We start from the raw sequence: 8,203 nt of genomic DNA on the forward strand, positions 1-8,203 counted from the left end.
CCAGATTGGTTTTTAGAATAATTGATGGATAGTTGTCATGGTCATCATTACAGAAGCTATCTTTATATTTCAGGTTATTTTAGAGGTCACTGCAAATTTCAGCAACTGCCAGTAGATCTGTATCCCTCGAACGTAAGACTGGGCTTTCCACTGGGTCCTAAGGTGGTTTCAAATTCAAGTTGTGTCATTTGGTATGGTCATATTTAGTCAGCTGTATAAAAAAAAATCAATGCAATTAGACTTAGAGCTACCTCATTTCAAGTTCAAACATGCTAAACTCTCTCCCTCACTAGCTAAACTGGAAATCTTTGCTCTTTCTTCAGCTCAATCTTTCCAACGAACTGAAACGTCCAACTCCCTCACTCACTCAGCCTAGTTCAACTTTGCAACTGGAGCCCATTTGGCTTTTCCAAATTAACATTTCCTTATTTGACTCAACTTCCCTCTTCTCTTTTAAACTTTGATGGTGTACTGCAGTGTAGACATTGATCCTTCACTTTGGTTTCTCAATGAAAGATGGCACTTTGCAGGTAGCACAGACATAACGATAACAGAACTAGGCGGACAAGAAAGAATGTATGTGCAAGCACATGTCTGAACTGTGACACTTGATAAATAGAAATAAATAAAGGCAGAAATCTAAGACACAGTTGCCTCATTAAGAAAATGACTACTTTATGTAGGATGGGATTGTTATAAATAAGTAGGTTATTTTTCTTTATTTTTCAAGGATAATGGCAGTGAATTCTTTATTAAAATCACATGCTAGGGCACCAAGGAGAAAAAAGTGATTGCTTTACTAAATACCTATTCTAATCACATTAAATGCAACTATTAAACTTTCATTTATATAGGATTTCAAGCCACTCAATAACAACAGGGTCATTATGGAAGTGGTATTTGAAAAACAAACAACTTTACTGTGGAAATTGATATTTGATAGTGAAATGACAAATGTACAAATATAGGCAACGATTTGGTAACACTGTTTAGAGTGGCTAAGACATATCTGCAGAATTATAAATCCAGAATCCAAGATATAAAAAGCTTACAGTTATGATTCCTGTGTGTCATCACCAATCTTTATCTGTCAATCTACGCTGTTTCCTCTATATAGCCATAAATGAAAATTCTCCATAGGAAATATAAAATTCTACATTCAGATTATCAACAACGATCCAGGATTATTTGTCAAATGAAGAACTGACAATCATTACTTATTGCTTTGTGACAAGCAGTTTCATTAAAACAATGTGTTCTAAGGTATAACTTTACAACTGTGATCAACCATGACACCATCCATGTGTAAAGGTAAGGTTGCCATAGCCCCAGACGAGCAGAGGGCTGCTCCCTCATTTTAGAGAGAGACAGTGGTTTAACCTGAGGGTCATCACACCATAGTGAGGGGAGAGAATGAGAAAGAGAGCCCTTCATGGTAACATTCGCTGGCGCAGGAATTAAGCCCACACTGTTGGTATCACTCTGCATCACAAAGCAGCCACCCAAGCTCACTAAACATGAGCCACCCCCTCATGTTTTGTCAATATGATGAAGAATATCAAACAATATTAGTTCTTGACCTAGCACATCAAGAATTATGGGTTTTCGAGATAGGAACTCATGGGATAGAATCTTCCTGGTCTTGAATCTTGCATGGATAAGCTTTCCCCAGTGTCTTCCTTCTGTGATGTTTGTACAGTCAGTTCATCTATGATGCAGTAGTTGTGTTCTTGTGCATCTGTGCATTATAAAAACATCTTGCTTTAGAAACAAACAGTGCTTAAAATGTTGCTGCTATAATCGCATTACAGCCAACACACTGTATAAGTTTGCGCTGTAGAAACAGTGTCCCAATTCATCAATCGCGTTACAGCAAAGTCGCATTGACAAAACGCGCATTATAACAGAACGACCTGTATGTGGTAAGACTTCTCACATCAGGTCTAATTAAGCATCATCATGCCAAGAGTTAGGTTACCAATGCCGCTACAGTTATTGAATGTTGTCCTATGAACTTGCATCAGAGACAATTTACTGGCTGCTATTTTTTCCCCACTACCATGGACAAAATTGAGTAAAGTTTCTAAGGATGGGGTCAATGCAGCTTTCCAATGAGGCACTAAAATTGTCCAAATATTGACAGAAGACACTGGGTATATTTTAATGCTGCCTCCAAAATGGGCTTGGAGTTTCAGGGTTGGGACATTTAATCAAGTGAGATAATGCCAGGTAAAGATTATGGAGTAATGAGTTCATGAACGGGCTTCCCACTTCATCCATAATTGTGGCCCTTTAATAGTTAATTGTTGCTCACTTAAAAGCCTCAGCCTACTGGCGCTGGTGTTGGCACGCAGGGCAGTGACTGTGCAAGAAACCTGGGAAGCAGGCCCTCCCATGTTTTCTTGCAGACTCCAAGAGGTGGCTACTCAGTGCCTGATCGAGGTGGGATTCAATGAGATCAGATCTGGTAGCATAGTGTGCAGTACTGGTGGTCACCATACTTATAGAAAGATGTTACTGCACTGGAAGCAGTTCAAGGAAAAGTTACCAGGATAACATGAAGAATGGGTAGACTCTTCTGAGGAAAGGTTGTACAGGCTAGGACTGTATCTCTGAAGATTAGAAGAGTCAAAGGTGATTGAATTGATCTTGAGGGCCTTAACTTGATGGATGTAAAAAACAATATTTCCACTTGTTGGAGGATCTAGAACTAGGGGTCATAGCTTAAACAGAAAGGGTATAGGAGAAAGTGAGGACTGCAGATGCTTGAGAGTCAGAGTCAAAGAAGGTGGTGCTGGAAAAACACAGCAGGACAGGCAGCATCCGAGGAGCAGGAAAATCAACGTTTCTGACATAAGCCCTTCATTAGGAATGGCTGTCCGTTTAAGACAGAGATAAGGAAACTTCTTTCCCATAGAGGTTTGAGAGTCTTTGGAATTTCCTTCCTCAAAAGGCAGTGGATGCAGAATCTTCCAATATTTTTTGAGGCCGAGGTCAATAGATTCTTGATTACCAAGTGGCTGAAAGATTATTGGGGATCTGCAGGAATGTAGAGATGAGATTAAAAATCAGATCAAATCATTATCTTATTGTATGGTGGAGCCGACTTGAAGGGCTGAATGGCCAACTCAGATTCCTTGCTCATATGTTGGGCACAGTGAGGGAGAGGGAGAGCTGCTGAAAGCTATGCCTTTTCCCTTTTTTGTTGACCACTTTCTTCATATTGGTGTGCCTACCATTCCATGGACATCCACCTCCCTTCATTTACCTGCGGTCTGATGCTCTTGTGATTCTGAGCATCTCCTTAAGGTATATTCTGGCTGCTATGCCCCACACACCAGTACTGCCAGCAATAGGGAACTTGTGGCATCCAATTGGCAGCTCTCAGATCATGAGATTTCCACCCTGTGCTCCTTGATCCTCAGAATGGCTAACTGGTAGCCATTTAATATTCCAAGGCCTCCCCCAAAGGAGGCCCACAGCTGAAGTTTGTGTGGGAGACCCCTGCTGTTTGCATTAAATTCCACACCTAGGAGAAGCCTAATAGAAACGGGCAATAAATGCTGGCTCAGCCAGCAACACTCACATCACATGAATCAATGATTAAGAAATCTTCAGTAAAATTGTTACCTTCTGTATTGCTTCTTCTAATAACTATGCCTCTTCAGCTCCCGTACTTTATTTTGGCCTTTCACTTGCTTAGGCTGTTCATCACTTCCACTATATCGTCGTGCCTCTCACAATCTCATTATTGTCTCTGTCTCATGCCTTTCTTCTCATCTGCTCTCCTCTCTTCAGTTAGAGAAATGGGCAGACATTACCTTTTCAATATATCCACATGATATTGTTGTGATGTGATTAGAGTTGCTCCTGCAATATTTGAAGTGTGAAGATTTTATTTCCAGCAAGTATACTCACATAAGCACAAATGTTAACATTGCCTCATCTAATTCCCATGAGCGATGAGAGTCAGTCAGGTAGCAGTAGCTGTGTTTTTCTCTAGTGGAGAAGTATCTTGAAGTTTGAACTACAAGGATTTGTACTTGTTATGGTCAAGTGAGATTGGTGTTTTTCCATCTGTCAGAGGTACAGCCTATTCTCTATTACATTTTTCTAATGTGTTTTCCACTTGCTGGTTTGTCTCAAATGTATTTCAAATGTTCACAACCACCAATCAATTTCTCTTCCTGCCAACAAAGTCCCTATCAACATGTTACTGCATGCATACATGAGATACATGTGTGGATTATCTAATATCTGTAATCACCCAGATTTTGCATTGGTAATGCTCCACCAAAACTGACACCAATTTTCAGACCTCAAATGCACCAAATAAAATGGAAATCTAATAGCTGATATCGATAGGTCTTACAGCACTGACAGGTTGGCATGAACATAGATGTGATAAATAATTGGATTTGTTTCTTCTACTTGCAGCACATCTGGAAAGAAATTTGCTCAAAACAAAAGACTGGACAGCTTTGTCTGTGCTGATTGTGGGGTTTTCACACCACACCAGTGACAGGATACTGCAGCATTTGATTATGTAGAATTTCGTGATGACATGGTTAAATGTGATGTGGAAGGACCGGTGTTGGACTGGGGTGAACAAAGTTAAAAATCACACAACACCAGGTTATAGTCCAACAGGTTTATTTGGAGGCACTAGCTTTCGGATTGCTGCTCCTTCATCAGCTATTTAATGAAGGAACAACGCTCCAAAAGCTAGTACTTCCAAATAAACCTGCTGGACTATAATCAAGTTAAAAATCACACAACACCAGGTTAAATGTGGTATATTTTTCAAATCTGTCTCCTCTGGCCAAATGCTGTCTTGTGTATAAGTAGTTGACACACTTAATGTACAGTCGTGCATTAAATCACACGGTGGGCGGCACGGTGGCACAGTGGTTAGCACTGCTGCCTCACAGCGCCTGAGACCCGGGTTCAATTCCCGCCTCAGGCGACTGACTGTGTGGAGTTTGCACGTTCTCCCCGTGTCTGCGTGGGTTTCCTCCGGGTGCTCCGGTTTCCTCCCACAGTCCAAAGATGTGCAGGTTAGGTGAATTGGCCATGCCAAATTGCCCTTAGTGTTAGGTAGGGGTAAATGTAGGGGTATGGGTGGGTTGCGCTTCGGCGGGTCGGTGTGGACTTGTTGGGCCGAAGGGCCTGTTTCCACACTGTAATGTAATCTAATCTAATCTAATCTAATCTAAAAAAAAAAATGGAACTTCGATGTGTTATATTTCTTGAACAGTTTTCTAAACTCTTAGTTACACCATTATTTGGACTGATCATTCATCTCAACCACCCATCACCCCACCCCCCCCCAACCCCTGTAAAACCTACATTTACCATGGCTAACCCACTCAGCCTGCTCCTCCCTGAACACTATAGGCATGGCAAATCCATTTAACCTGCACATCTTGTCTTTGGACTGTGGGAGGAAATTGGAGCATCCAGAGGAAACCTATGCAGATGCAGGGACAATATGCAAAATCTACAGAGAAAGACAGTCAGTCAGTCAGTCACCCAAGGCTGGAATCAAACCTGGGTCCCTGGTGCTGTGAGGAAGTAATGCTAACCATTGTGCCACCCACATTTTTTGATAGCTTAAATATGCAATTGGAATAACCTTTTAGCTGAGTAAAACCTTGAATATGTTGTTCAAACCATTGAAATATTTATTATTTCTCTAATTTCTTGACTGACACAGATTCCCATACTCTGGCAGGACTAAATTCCTTATTAACTGTGCCTGACCATTTGGATAGGAACTGGAAAAATCCCTTGACCAATTGTGGCAGAACGTAAGACTGCCCATAGTCCCCTTGAGCCCACTGAGGACTAATCTCTTTTGATTTTACAGTTGGCTATTTTATTGGAGCACATGCAATATGTCAGCTATGGAAACTGCTGGCACATTCTGTAGACATGAATGCATTTAACACAATGCCATATAGGAACATGTCCACTCCCTTGAATGTTCATCACTCGAAATTGGAACAAGCTATCAGTCTCTGCCTCTGCTCAAAGAACCAATGTGTGCCATCAAAAGGCTGGCAGCCCCTATGTCAATCCTGAACTCAATGAGTGTACGTTGAGAAAGCAATGAGAAGTGAACAAAGGCAGGCAGCTCCAATAAAGCCCAAAATAAGTCAGTGTTAAGAAAGTAAGCTATGGACTATAAATGCATCATGCATAGAAACACCATTAAAATCCCATTGAATGACTGAGCAGGCTCAAGGGGCCAAATACCCTACTCTTGTTCCTATATGAGAGGCTGGGCAAAACTTGGATTGCTTTCACTATAGCATCAGAGGTTGAAAGGCGACCTGACAGAAGGATGTAAAATTAGGAGTGGCGGAGATAGAGTGGATAGCCAGGGTAGGAATAGGCAAAAGTGAGGACTGCAGAAGCTGGAAACCAGAGTTTAGATCAAAGTGATTCTGGAAAAGCACAGCAGGTCAGGCAGCATCCTTGTTCCTATATGAGAGGCTGGACAAAACTTGGATTGCTTTCACTATAGCATCAGAGGTTGAAGGGCGACCTGACAGAAGGATGTAAAATTAGGAGTGGCGGAGTTCCTGATGAAGGCCTTTTGCCCGAAACGTCAATTTTCCTGCTCCTCGGATGCTGCCTGACCTGCTGCGCTTTTCCAGCACCATTCTGACCAAAAGCCCGGGTAGAAATGTCAAATACTAGTGGGAAGAGGTTTAAGATGAGAGGGGGGAAATTGAAAGGAAATGTGAGAGTGAGGTTGTTTTAGACAGAGGATGGTAAATGCCAGGGCAGGCAGTAGAAGCAGTGTTGAAGAGGCGTTTAGACAGACACATGAACAGGCAGGGAATAGAGGGGTGTGGACCCATGTGCAGGCAGAAGGAATCATGCTCACTGCAGACATGGTGGGCCACAGGGCCTGTTCCTGTGCCGTACTGTTCAACATGCTGTGTTTTAATTTCCTATGGTTTTATGAGAAGCTGTGTACTCCTGCACACAAAGCAGCTGGCTAGAAGTATGCAAGTCATGGGCATCCCTGAGCTCCTGAAGGGTGAAGTAGTGATAGCTGGTCTGAAAGCAGCAGTTGTGATGATATGGTGAGGCTGGTGGTCTGGTGATGACCACTTGAGTTTATGTAGGTTGGAAGAGGATGGTGAGCATGGAGCATACAGGGATGTCATGAAGACAAAGCTGTCAGAAGATCCAACCAGAAGCAAGCCGCTGCCATCAGGTAATCTTTCGCATTTCAAATCAAAGCAGAACTAGGAGCTGCATAGAAATGAGGTGAGTTTAGCTAGTAATAAGGCACAGGTGCATGGAAATAAGGCAGTTGCTGCTTATTAACGAGATCCTGAGCTCACTTTTTAAGCCTTAAGGAGAAAATTTGGAAAAAATGTTCTTGACATTGAAAATCCATATCATCATATTTTCCCACACTGCCGAAAGGGAGCAGTAAATTCCATCCATTGTGTCCAATTCTCCATACCAAACTTTGGGAACAATGTCAAGTGTTTGGAGAAGGCACTGGAGAGATTCACTTGAATTATTCCTGGGATGAGGCTCTATATGGATAGACGGGAAAATCTAGTGGAGAAGGAGTCAAGTGGAAATTGGATAAAGATGTCTGGATATAGTAAAGAAAGAGAAACTCATTTTATATAGCAAAAGGGTAAAAAAAAAAGGTTACAGATTCAAGAGCCAAGATTTTTAAGAATGATGGAGTTTCCCTTCTTACCACCAGGAGAAAGAGTGGTGAATAAATCTCCACTGATACTGGCTTACCTGCAGCCACTTACTGCTCCAGTAAACATTTGTCCAGGAATAGGACACCCACCTTTCACTTGGGATACAGTTCTGCCTCAGAGAACTGCTACAGCTCCCCCAACAGCACCACAAGTTGCAGTGGCCAGGTCTGGGACTGCAAGAGACTCCTCAAGTCCAGGATCCAATAACCCTAGGGGGTCTCAGACAGGAGAAGGGAGAGAAGGTGAAGCTCACAAGGTGAGAGGAACAGTGGTAAAAGATGTAGGGAGAGAAATCAGGCATGGGGATTGTGATGAAACTTTATTGCTGGAACAGCACAGCAGGTCAGGCAGCATCCAGGGAACAGGAGATTCGACGTTTCGGGCACAGGCCCTTCTTCAGGAATCTTCAGGGCCTGTGCCCGAAACGTCGAATCTCCTGTTCCCTGGATGCTGCCTGA

At 42.4% G+C, this 8,203-nt stretch overlaps 1 long non-coding RNA gene across 1 annotated transcript; it reads right to left on the bottom strand.

Moving 5' to 3' along the window:
* Positions 1-694: 694 nt before the first annotated feature.
* On the bottom strand, positions 695-7,827 carry LOC122563445. Its single transcript, XR_006315611.1, has 3 exons — positions 7,783-7,827; positions 3,631-3,870; positions 695-1,738 (listed from the first exon to the last, which is right to left on the bottom strand). It is a non-coding gene; the product is annotated as an uncharacterized LOC122563445 (long non-coding RNA).
* Between the last annotated feature and the right edge of the window lie 376 nt (positions 7,828-8,203).

Source organism: Chiloscyllium plagiosum, chromosome 27 (assembly GCF_004010195.1).
Source record: "Chiloscyllium plagiosum isolate BGI_BamShark_2017 chromosome 27, ASM401019v2, whole genome shotgun sequence".
NCBI lineage: Eukaryota > Metazoa > Chordata > Chondrichthyes > Orectolobiformes > Hemiscylliidae > Chiloscyllium > Chiloscyllium plagiosum.